The sequence below is a fragment of the Pollachius pollachius genome (genome assembly GCF_949987615.1).
Source record: "Pollachius pollachius genome assembly, chromosome: 14".
Taxonomy (NCBI): domain Eukaryota; kingdom Metazoa; phylum Chordata; class Actinopteri; order Gadiformes; family Gadidae; genus Pollachius; species Pollachius pollachius.
The window spans coordinates 1945670-1956162 of NC_136947.1; the positions used below are offsets into that span (position 1 = coordinate 1945670).

At 38.8% G+C, this 10493-nt stretch overlaps 1 long non-coding RNA gene across 1 annotated transcript; it reads left to right on the forward strand.

Annotated features, from left to right (window-relative positions):
* Positions 1-719: 719 nt before the first annotated feature.
* On the forward strand, positions 720-6850 carry LOC307086294. Its single transcript, XR_013812425.1, has 6 exons — positions 720-832; positions 1612-1914; positions 2005-2292; positions 2808-2924; positions 3016-3053; positions 3234-6850. It is a non-coding gene; the product is annotated as an uncharacterized lncRNA (long non-coding RNA).
* Positions 6851-10493: the final 3643 nt, after the last annotated feature.

Below are 10493 nucleotides of genomic sequence, written 5' to 3' on the forward strand. Positions count from 1 at the left end.
AGAACCAAAACTGGCGACGAGGAATGTAGACAGGATCAAATTGCTTAGATGAAGACACGAAGAGAAAAGAAGAACTGCTAGAAATATGACTTCCAAGCCGAACTTTTTGTTTGGTTTTTGTTTTGTCTTTTGTTTACTGTATTATTTTTTTATTTTTGACTGTTGACTGTCTATGTGAGTTTTGCAATAAAGATTTAAGTGAAAAAAAAAAAAATAGATTTATATTATTTGAATGCATTTATTTTATCACCCCCTTTTTTTTTTAAAGTAAAATCCTAATATTGGTCTTTTTTTTTAATTATTAAAAATCCTGACTTGATTCTTGAAAATGTTCTTGTCACAGCCTGATTTGGTCCAGGAATTATCAGCCTCTTCAGTGTCATGATACAGTATGTGTTACATACACATGTTTAATAAAAGTCTATGTGATGATCCCATTTTATCATTTCATTTTATTTTACAAGGTTTTTGCTTGTAAAACAGTAAGTGGATTTGGTTTATTATTGAATACAAATTAAACTGAGAGTGAGGTCAGTTAAACCTATACAGTGTTAATATTTAGTGGGCCCCGGGCCACTTTGTACTTTAAAAATTGGGCCTCAAGGTCAAAAAGGTTAAGAACCCCTGACCTACAGGCTGCGCCACCAGACCCTTCCTCTAACCCCAAAGCAGACATACACCAATTCCCTCGCCACCCCCACCCGATAACATTTACATCTCTCACTTCCTCATGTCGCCTGTCTCTTCATTTCCTCTGTATCTACCATGACGCCCTACTCTGTATTTCTCTCGGCTCTTTATGTATTTAGTTTTAGGTTCAGAGGCCTACAAGGTAAATCCCAAAACTCTTTTTCTACCATTAGTCTCTGATATGGTCACCTATTGCTTTCATTATTAGAATGTAACTGTTTAAACAATTATCATCTATAGGGGATGGGCGTTGCTCTGACATGTTATTTCTTTGTTCGGTTCTCGCCTACAATATAGGTTGCGCTTTTCTAACTGATAATGGTAGCGCTTTAGATTACAGCTTGCAATGTACTCTGGAAATACTGAACTACTCCGGAGTTACGGTGTTATCTTTTGTAGTTATTGTGTATCAGTACAGTACAAACCAATAATTATATGGGAAACAGGATTTGAAGTTATAGATTAAGGGGGTAACAATTCTGGATACTAAAAAACTTATACTGTTTTGTATTTTTCAACTACTGGCTACCTAATATTTCATTACAAGGTACATATGACCTACTGAGCAGCATTCCAGCCATTAGGGAGGAATATATATATACTTATGCAGTGGTAGTTCACCCTTTGTTACATTAAGTTACATGGTAAGTACAGGGTACGCAGGCTGTTATCTAAAGCTACATTTATAATAATAATAATAAGCTGTAGTATTTTCTGTTGTATGTATCTGTTTGTATGTGGTAGGCCCATTTTTAAACCTTGTTTGTAGTGGATTCGTTTTTGTTTCTTGATGTGCAAAATGGTGATTTATATTTTTCAATATTCAACGACATTGTATTAATTTATCAGTCTAGATAGCTGGAGAATTATGTATGCATGTTATTAAATTACTTTGTGTAATTATTATTTTTTTTCTTTCAGGGTACACAAATAATTCCTTATTTTTGCTGAAGGGAAATGATTTAGTAATGGAAATTGAAACACCGAAATCCAAAGTTGAAGCCTTCAATTGGAAACGCACAATAAGATCAGAAGAAAGCTTCATAATAACATATTATCCTGATGAATTTCTAAAAAATAATTTTAAAGAAAGGGCAGAGTTCTCAAAAGCAAATTATTCTTTGCGAATAAAAAACCTAGCATTGAATGAAAGTGGACTTTACCGAGCATCAGATGCTTCTAAGGTCGTAGTAATTTTTGCCGACTACCACGTCACAGTTCAAGGTATGTTCACTGAAACAGAGTACAGACATTTGATACAAGATACTGTTTCTTTGTTTGTATTTTAATGCAATATAAATCTCCTTGTTCCAGATCAGGTATCACCAGTGGTCCTGAATGTGTGTTCTGTGTCTCCCAGTCCTTTATCCTGTAAAGTGACTGTGACCTGTAGCACTCAGAGCTCCTCCTTAAAATCCACCTTCACGTGCACCAATCAAACCTGCTCTGAGGATGGAGGAGACCCAGCAGAGGTCGTGACCTCTGATGTCCTGCTCCAACTCTACCTCTCAAATGGTTCGATCGCCATCTGTAACCATAGCAACAAAGTGAGCTGGTCCAAGGCCACGATGGAGATAAAACCTCTGTGTTTTAAAGATGATGGTAAGATCTGGGAAAATATTGATTGGACAAATGTAAATTATAAATGTATTTGCATTTATCCCAGTGTATGATTGGACAAGCATGAATAGATAATAAGAATTCTAAAACACCAGTGACTTTATTGGTTGTGTGGGAGCTGGAAATATATACATACATACATACATACATACATACATACATACGAGAGAGCGAGAGAGAATAAATTAGGAAAATTAACATTTTGAAACAAATCAACCAAAACATGTCCCCTCACCCCTGCTCCCTCCTCAAGTACTCTTGTGCAGAAGCGTGGCCGCCGTCAACTCAAAACATTTCACTCACTAGTGGCTGACGGATGGCTATGCCAACAATAGCCTACAGCACCTCTAATGTATGATTCTTTCTTTTCCATTTTAAAGCATTTCTTGGCACTCAAGGTAGACATCCTACATTCAGAATTGTAGTGAGTAGAAACTGTGCAGTTTGATGATACACAACGGTAGTATTGTTACATTTTCTGTTTTGTTTTTTGACAGGTATTCCTTCCATAGGCCACCAACAAAAAATTAAAATTATTTCAATCTGTCTGGCAGTCCTCATCACGATTTTTCTGGGTTGCATTTGTAGAGCTCTTTACAAATGGAAGAAAAAGAGTAAGTTACACTTTTGTCACCAGTTTGCATTAAATACAATTTCACATATAAATCATTTTTGGACCCTTTTTTCCACATGACCACCATGAAGATAAACGGAAAATCAATTCTCCTGGTAGGAATGACCAGGTAATCTGATTTCCTACACGTCATACTTACATGTTCTATTTGATCATTAAAACCAACTACGTCAAACGTTTGTAAGATAACCATACATATATAACATGTCGATAAAATGGTAATTGGTACTTCTTGTTTATAAGATAATTGAACAATGCAACAAACGTATATATTAAATGTTCTTTCCAGAGTCCAAACCAGAAAAAAAGAGTCCAGAGTCCAAAACAAAAAAGTCCTGACCAGTCTCCCACCATCTACAGTATGTTAGATCACCATTCTACCTCTGTAGAACTCACTCCCCCTCAAACAGCCTCACCCGAAAGTGTTTATGCTAAAGTTGACAAGCCCAGAAGTGCTTAGAACAGGGGTCGGCAGCCCTAGGCACGCGTACCACCACTGGCACGGGGCAGCATAATCATTGGCACACTTAAAAATAATAAAATAAAATTTAATTATTATTATTAAAAAAAATCACCGCACAATGCGGCAGCATAATCATTACTACCGATTTTTTTTGCACTTTATTCTGTTTTCGGCATTTCCTCCCAGTGCAAATATGTTTAAATTAGTTACAGAAACCAGTGTTCTGAAATGGGATCAATTAATAGGTTTTAAACCTATGTTATGAGTAATAGAGAAGAAATTATTTAAAATATTGTTGCAAGTGGCCTTCATGCATTGCCTTCACATGGTTTTGCAAAGCTGTACATGTCTTAAAGATATTGATGTGGATAGTTCCAACATTCTCATATATTCTCTTTTTTTACATTTCTCACACTGCAAATATGTTTTTGAATGAGTTTCTGAAAGTGGTGTTTTAAGATGCGACATATGTAATTATAATTTGTAAGCCCATGTTGCAAATATATTGCATCAACAAAAATATATGCATCAACAAAAATGTTGATGCATGATTGTGGACTATATGGAAATAGTACAATTCCAGGTCTTCTGGAAATCTTTTTGGTCGCTGTCATAAGTCAGCTTAATTTTTGATATATTGTTGCTTACGGCTCACTCATTAACGAGAAAATGTAAAACTGGCACTGCAAGTGGAAAAGGTTGCTGATCCCTGGCTTAGAAGGTTGCTGGTTCCATCCCTGGCTACTATAGGCTTGTTTCCGACTGAGGGACTTTTCCCTCGAGTGAGCCGCTATGGGTGTGGCTTGGGGGAGAGGATCCGCCCAACTTCACAGTTTAATAATAATAATAATAATAATTTATCCGTTTTTTATAGCGCTTTTCTAAATGCTCAAAGACGCTTTACAAATAAGAAAGGAATACATACAGACTGTACAGACAATCAAACAAAAGGGAAAAAATAAACAACACCACAACAATAGGCAACACATTAAGAGAGCGGGAGAGGGTGGAAGATGGCGGAGGATGATTTGTCAAATGTTGTAGGTGGTCCTGAAGCGATGGGTTTTAAGTTGACTTTTGAATGAACAGAGTGTATCAGAGTTTCGGATGGCCGGAGGGAGGGAGTTCCAGAGGGTAGGGGCGGCGATGGCGAAGGCTCTGTCCCCCAGGGTGCGATACTTGGTCTTGGTGATGGAGGTGAGACGGTTGGCATCAGCGGAGCGTAGGCGGTGAGTGGGGGAGTGGCGATGGAGGAGATCTGTTATGTACGAGGGTGCAAAGTTGTTTAGCGCTTTGTAAGTGTTGAGGAGGATCTTGAAATTGATGCGTTGTTTAGAATAGCTAATGATGTTTAGCGGCTCAGTTGGCGACTCAGGTATTACCTAACTAGTCGATGCTGATTGGATACGGTTGAGGCGGGATACGACTTGAGTACGACGCATGATTAAGGCGGGATATGCGTCCGCCTTTTTTGAGCATCTCTTCACTGACGCCACGGTCAAAACATTTGCTCAATAATCGCGTAAGGGCTGGATTTGACTCGCTGTAAGGCCTCGTTCACCCTACCTCCGTCCGTCGAAGTATCTCATTGACTTTGCATGGGGTGCTCTCGAAATGCATTGTGGGTCCGTCCGTCCATTCGGCTCCGTGGCCCGCGTCTGCTGGATCCTTTTTGCAATAACAAGCAGGAAGAAGCAGGAAAAATCCGGCCGTTATATTTTTTTAAAGAAATGTGGAACGATAGGATTGTTTTTAGTCACCTGTTGTTTGTGTCATCTCTTGTATTTATATCCACAAAACGGCTTTGTAGCGGGAAGCGATTTGATTGGCTGCAGTATGCGTCTACAAAGACTAGTCCCCTATACGTCAGACACGCCCTCGGTCAACCGTCGCGGGTGCAAGTAGTGTGAACGAGGCGTAACACCAAGCGTAAGCGTATCTGACCTGCTGCGACCTGCTGTGTCCTGTGTTAAGACTTGCTGCAGCATTACGCGGCCAAAACGCCTGATACTGGTGGTCTCTTCTAGGGGCAGACCACAGTCATATCAGATCCGGAAATTGTGCAAAAGCACGTGCATTGCGTGCTCATGTAAATAAACAACATGGAGACGCTGGTAGACGAAGAAGTGATCATTTTACTACTGTTGAGAAGGCGGCAGAAAAATGCGTCGAAAGAGTGTTATCATACAGCTGTCGGAAATTGCGGAATAGGTCAGACATTCTGTCCTAGAAACTTTCCAGCATGATAATATAACTTCCCTGGCCCTGACCTCGAGATCACTGCTTATTCACTTCTTATGACAAATGTACTTATTGTAACAAATGCACTTATTGTAAGTCGCTTTGGATAAAAGCGTCTGCTAAATGCCCTAAATGTAAATGTAAATGTATTCTCTTGATCAGCCACAACTTTCTTGTCAGTATTGCACCTTGCGGCCGCATCGTGTTCGCTTGCGACGACGTGCGTGACGGACGCACCAAACGGTCGCAGAATACGCATGGCAGCTTCTGCTTTTGATGTTATTTGTACTGTATTTTGTTTGTATTGTTGCTCTCAACTATGCCTTTTGATACTTCTTGTTTTGAGCAAACAGTTAACGGTTAATGGTTAACTAATTATAATTTTTAAAAGAATTAGACTGCAATATCTATTTATCTAAAGAATCAAACTGGTGTAATGCATTTAAAATTGCTTTTGTCATCACTTAACATTGGTCATGCATTTTGGACTTCAATATGGTGTTAATTTTTTTACATTCCTTACATTCCTGGCATTTAAGTATTTATTTTTTTTCAAAATGTATTTTAATTATAATACAATTGACGATAAAATTGTTTTTACCAATGTAAGCTGCATTGTTTATTTTCAAAATATTTTGTATGTGTGTATGTATGTGTATGTATTTTTTACCTCTTCAGAAACTGTTTGTTATGATTTTGAAAATGTCCTGGATAATGGTGATCTGCTGTATTCTGCTGAGAAGGTCCACAGTCTAAAGATGCTGAATTCTGTCCATCATTGTGCTCTACATTTCATTACTGACTGTAAATACTGCACAACACTGCACTCTGTAATCTAGAGCTAAGTGGCCTTCCCTTAATGTACGCAGGCATCCCCGCTGGTTCGGTTTAATTTATAGAATCCTCCTTGGGCTGGTTCCTCAACGACTCAAATAAAATAAAGCGTTGCTGTGTTAGCGCTCTTTATTCAGAGAAACCGCAGCTCCCCTGTTTAGTTATATTTTTTTACAGGCCACTCTCAGCCTCTCCAATAGGATGGCGATGTGAGGTCCGAAGTCCAATGTGGTATCTATGTATTTATGTTAAGGGCCTTGTAAAGTTTGTGTGGTTGATGGATGGTCAACACGTTCTCTAAATGTCAGCGTTCAACACCTGCTCAACACCTGATCTTGCCATCTCTTAAATAAACAGCTTTTACAGTATCTGTGTGCTTGTTGTCAGAGGAGAGGAGTGAGCTAAGGCGGCCTGGAGAGAGCAAACTCTCAGGCTAAGATATCCCAGGCCAGCGGGTCGAGCGTTCACACAGAGCACAGACCTCTACACTGGAAGCAGGAGACTGGAGGTGCTCCACTCAGTCCCTGGAAGGAGGGGATAACCGGAAGATGTGTGCCCCAGTTGGGTCTGCAATAGAAGGTTATGTATGGATTTAGAATCCTATTGGGCGTATCCCTCCTCTGTGGAGTCATATGGTGCTTGGTGTCCCTCTTCACACAAACCTGTCTTCAGGCACCTTGCCTTTCGTTTGTGATAACTGCAGTCACAGTTAGAGTTCCTCATTTTCTTATCAATGTAAAGGCCTGTCTGTTTCTGCTTTTCTTTTTATTGCATGCTTGATTGATGGGCTAATGTGCCTGTCTTGCATGTAAACATTGATGAAAAATATAATAGTCTGTAGGCAGATGATATATTTATGTTTAGCAATGACATTTCTAAATGGCTTGATTCAGTTTATATCAAACAGAACCAACATTACAACTTATATAAGGACTTCCACTAATGCTAACTTCTGTTTCTAGTTGTCATTGTGGTAATGGTATCTTAGTGCTGTTCTCATGCTGCTTGCTGTACCACTTCCTCTTCCATGAATATCTCTCTCTCTCTCTCTCTTTCTCTCTCTCTCTCTCTCTCTCTCTCTCTCTCTCTCTCTCTCTCTCTCTCTCTCTCTCTCTCTCTCTCTCACACACACACACACAGGAAAGTGTGTGTGTGTGGGGGTGAAATAGGTGTCATGTTTTAAACACTGATAAAGAAATAACTGTTAAAGCAGAAAACTGGAGGCGCACATGGCAGACTTATGACTCAACGTAGTATTATTTATTATAATCAGGTAACTACCAGTGCGTAGCTATCCAGGTAGAGCAGAGTACCAAGAGGTCCCCCTGGTGGCGATTCTGCCTTATGCACTTCTCAGAACAACCAATAGGTGACCTCTACCTTATTAGTACCAATCACATTGCGAACATGCAAACTGATAAAACCACTGGTTAATATTATTGGGATTGTGGTGTTGGGAACACCACAGTAGGCCTTGCTGGCAGCCGAATCATGCGTAACACAGATGTACGCCTGCACACAGGACTAAGCTTATAGTCAGTGACTTGCCTAAAATGGGTTATTTTATTTTTTTAAACAGTTGCTTCCCTGGTGCTACAAGAGTTGGCCTATAAGTGGCACTACTTATAGTTAGGTTTCTTACCCGCAATTGTCTCCAAGGTAAGATGCAAGTTCTTTATGTTCATGAACTGAGAGTAGAAGCTACGTATGTTTACAACTGCATCTGCATGAACATTAAAACAACCAGCAGATAGTTTCTTGAGGAGCAATTTTTTGCAGACTGCTTGGAGCTTTAGGGTACACAGCCTAGTTCTACAGGTCAGTTGAATTTACATTCAGTATTACTATCAATGTGAAAGAATATATACTGCTTAATTAATAATTATCACTTTATATCTAGCTTGAGCGTGAGTCAGAGGCAGGGGCAGAATGCAGGGACGATGTAGAGAGTCCAATTGCTGAGGTTAGTGATGAAAGGGATCTGACAGTTTAGAATAAGTTGTGATGCAGACAATCCTCTCAGAATTGTATTGAAATCAATGGGGATATTGAATGAGAAACTATTCAGTCAAGGTGCACCATATGACTGATATATAGTCAGGAGAGCATAATGTACTTGCTATGCTCATTTTCAAACTGTGATGTATTGTACATTAGTTGTAGTTCACCTCCTTACCACTGGGTGGCGTCTGTGTCAGTTGAAACCTAAGTCAAGTACAGTTGTACAAGTGAATCTGTGTGGTGTTGAAGACTACCAGTAAACAGACAGTCATGCTACATCGGTCTCCGTGATTTATTAATATTACACAAACAAAATCCACAATGCACACTCAAATCCATTGTCTTTCATTTCAAAGGCATAGACCACCCACAAATCTAAATTTGCTGTTCAGTATTTGTCAGCATAAAAATGTTTCTCCGTTTTTGACAAATATATAAAAAACACAGATGTAAGATCGGAAGCCTTGAGCAAAGAGATTAAACTAGGTAGTAGGAGGAAGGGAAATATTACAAAAACATAAGGAAGGGATAAAATGAAGAGGTAAAGAAGGAACAAGTAAAGTGAGCAAGGAAACAAAAAGGGATGAAGGGAATAAGGAAAACAATGAATTTGGTACCAAGGCAGGGCGGAGCTAAAGCTGGAAGCTTTTTTTTTAAATTATCATCTTTAAATCTTTTAACTGTTACTGCAAAGCCACCATTATATATATATATATATATATATATATATATATATATATATATATATATATATATATATATATATATATATATATATATATATATATATGAGTACATAAATGTCTTATATTCGGGTCAATATGGTACATCGTAAGCATAAATTTCATATCTGTATCAAATAACCAACATTGAAATATGAGATTAATAGGCTGTCGTAACCAGTGTTGTGCCTGGTCAACACGTCCGATGCCCGCGCAGATCGCCGTGTCGTTTTACCGGTTGCCATGGTTATATCCGTGTGGTTAATTTGCAGTTGCGGTGTTGTCAGCTTACTGTTACATTAAACTGTAATCAGAAAACGCGGTTATAAGCTATAGACCCTATAGTATCTGTCGTATAAAGGCTGGGACGAATTTCAAATTATAAATATTTACACTTTATGTGGAAAGTATAGACCGTCGCGATTCCTATTGAAACTAATGGCGTGGTGATTATTCTTCAAAACGAGAGCTTTTAAATTGTGAAAAATGAATTCAACTGTAATCAGACAACAGGGTTATATGCTATAGACCCTAGAGTATCTGTGGTATAAAGGCTGAGACGAATTTTGAATTATAAATATGTACAATCCATAACATTAGCTCTCTGGCTCATAGCTCAGCGGACTAGAATACCTCCTAGAATCATTGCTTGTTGGCCGTAAACGGAAAGGGGGGCTGTTCTCGTTTGGTTGTAGTCTTTTCGCTCGGTTCTCCTTCCCAACAGTAGGGCTAGAACCGAGCGAGAAGACTACAACGTGAACACCCCCCCTTTCCGTTTCTGGCCAACGAGCAATGAGTCTTCCAACAGAAATCAATGGGATTTACAAAATGCGCTAAATGTCCAATAAAACACGATAGAAACTGTATTTCGCTACGATTCTTGATTCAAGCACTCTATTTCATCCTAGACAAACCACAAAGGAGGCTCAATGTTCAAAATACTGGAAAAAATAATAGCTCACAGCAACATATTGAAAAAAAGAACTATGAACTAGTTCATTTTTTGGAACTGTGAACTTAGTTCAAAATTTTGTATTATGAACGTTTAACTGAACTAGTTCATTTTAAAATTTGTGAACTAAACTTTGAACTAGTTCACTTAGAAAGTGAACTTTCCCAACACTGGTCGTAACTAACAAAGAGTGTGATCAAACACCCTAAACCTAAATTGCAAAATGCCCCTCCGGCAGTGTAGACCGTAGCTCGTCTTGAAATGTGATCCGCCAAAAAAAAAAAGATCCAAGCTGATCACCTTACCATCACCTTTGACCCCTTTACCACGCTACTG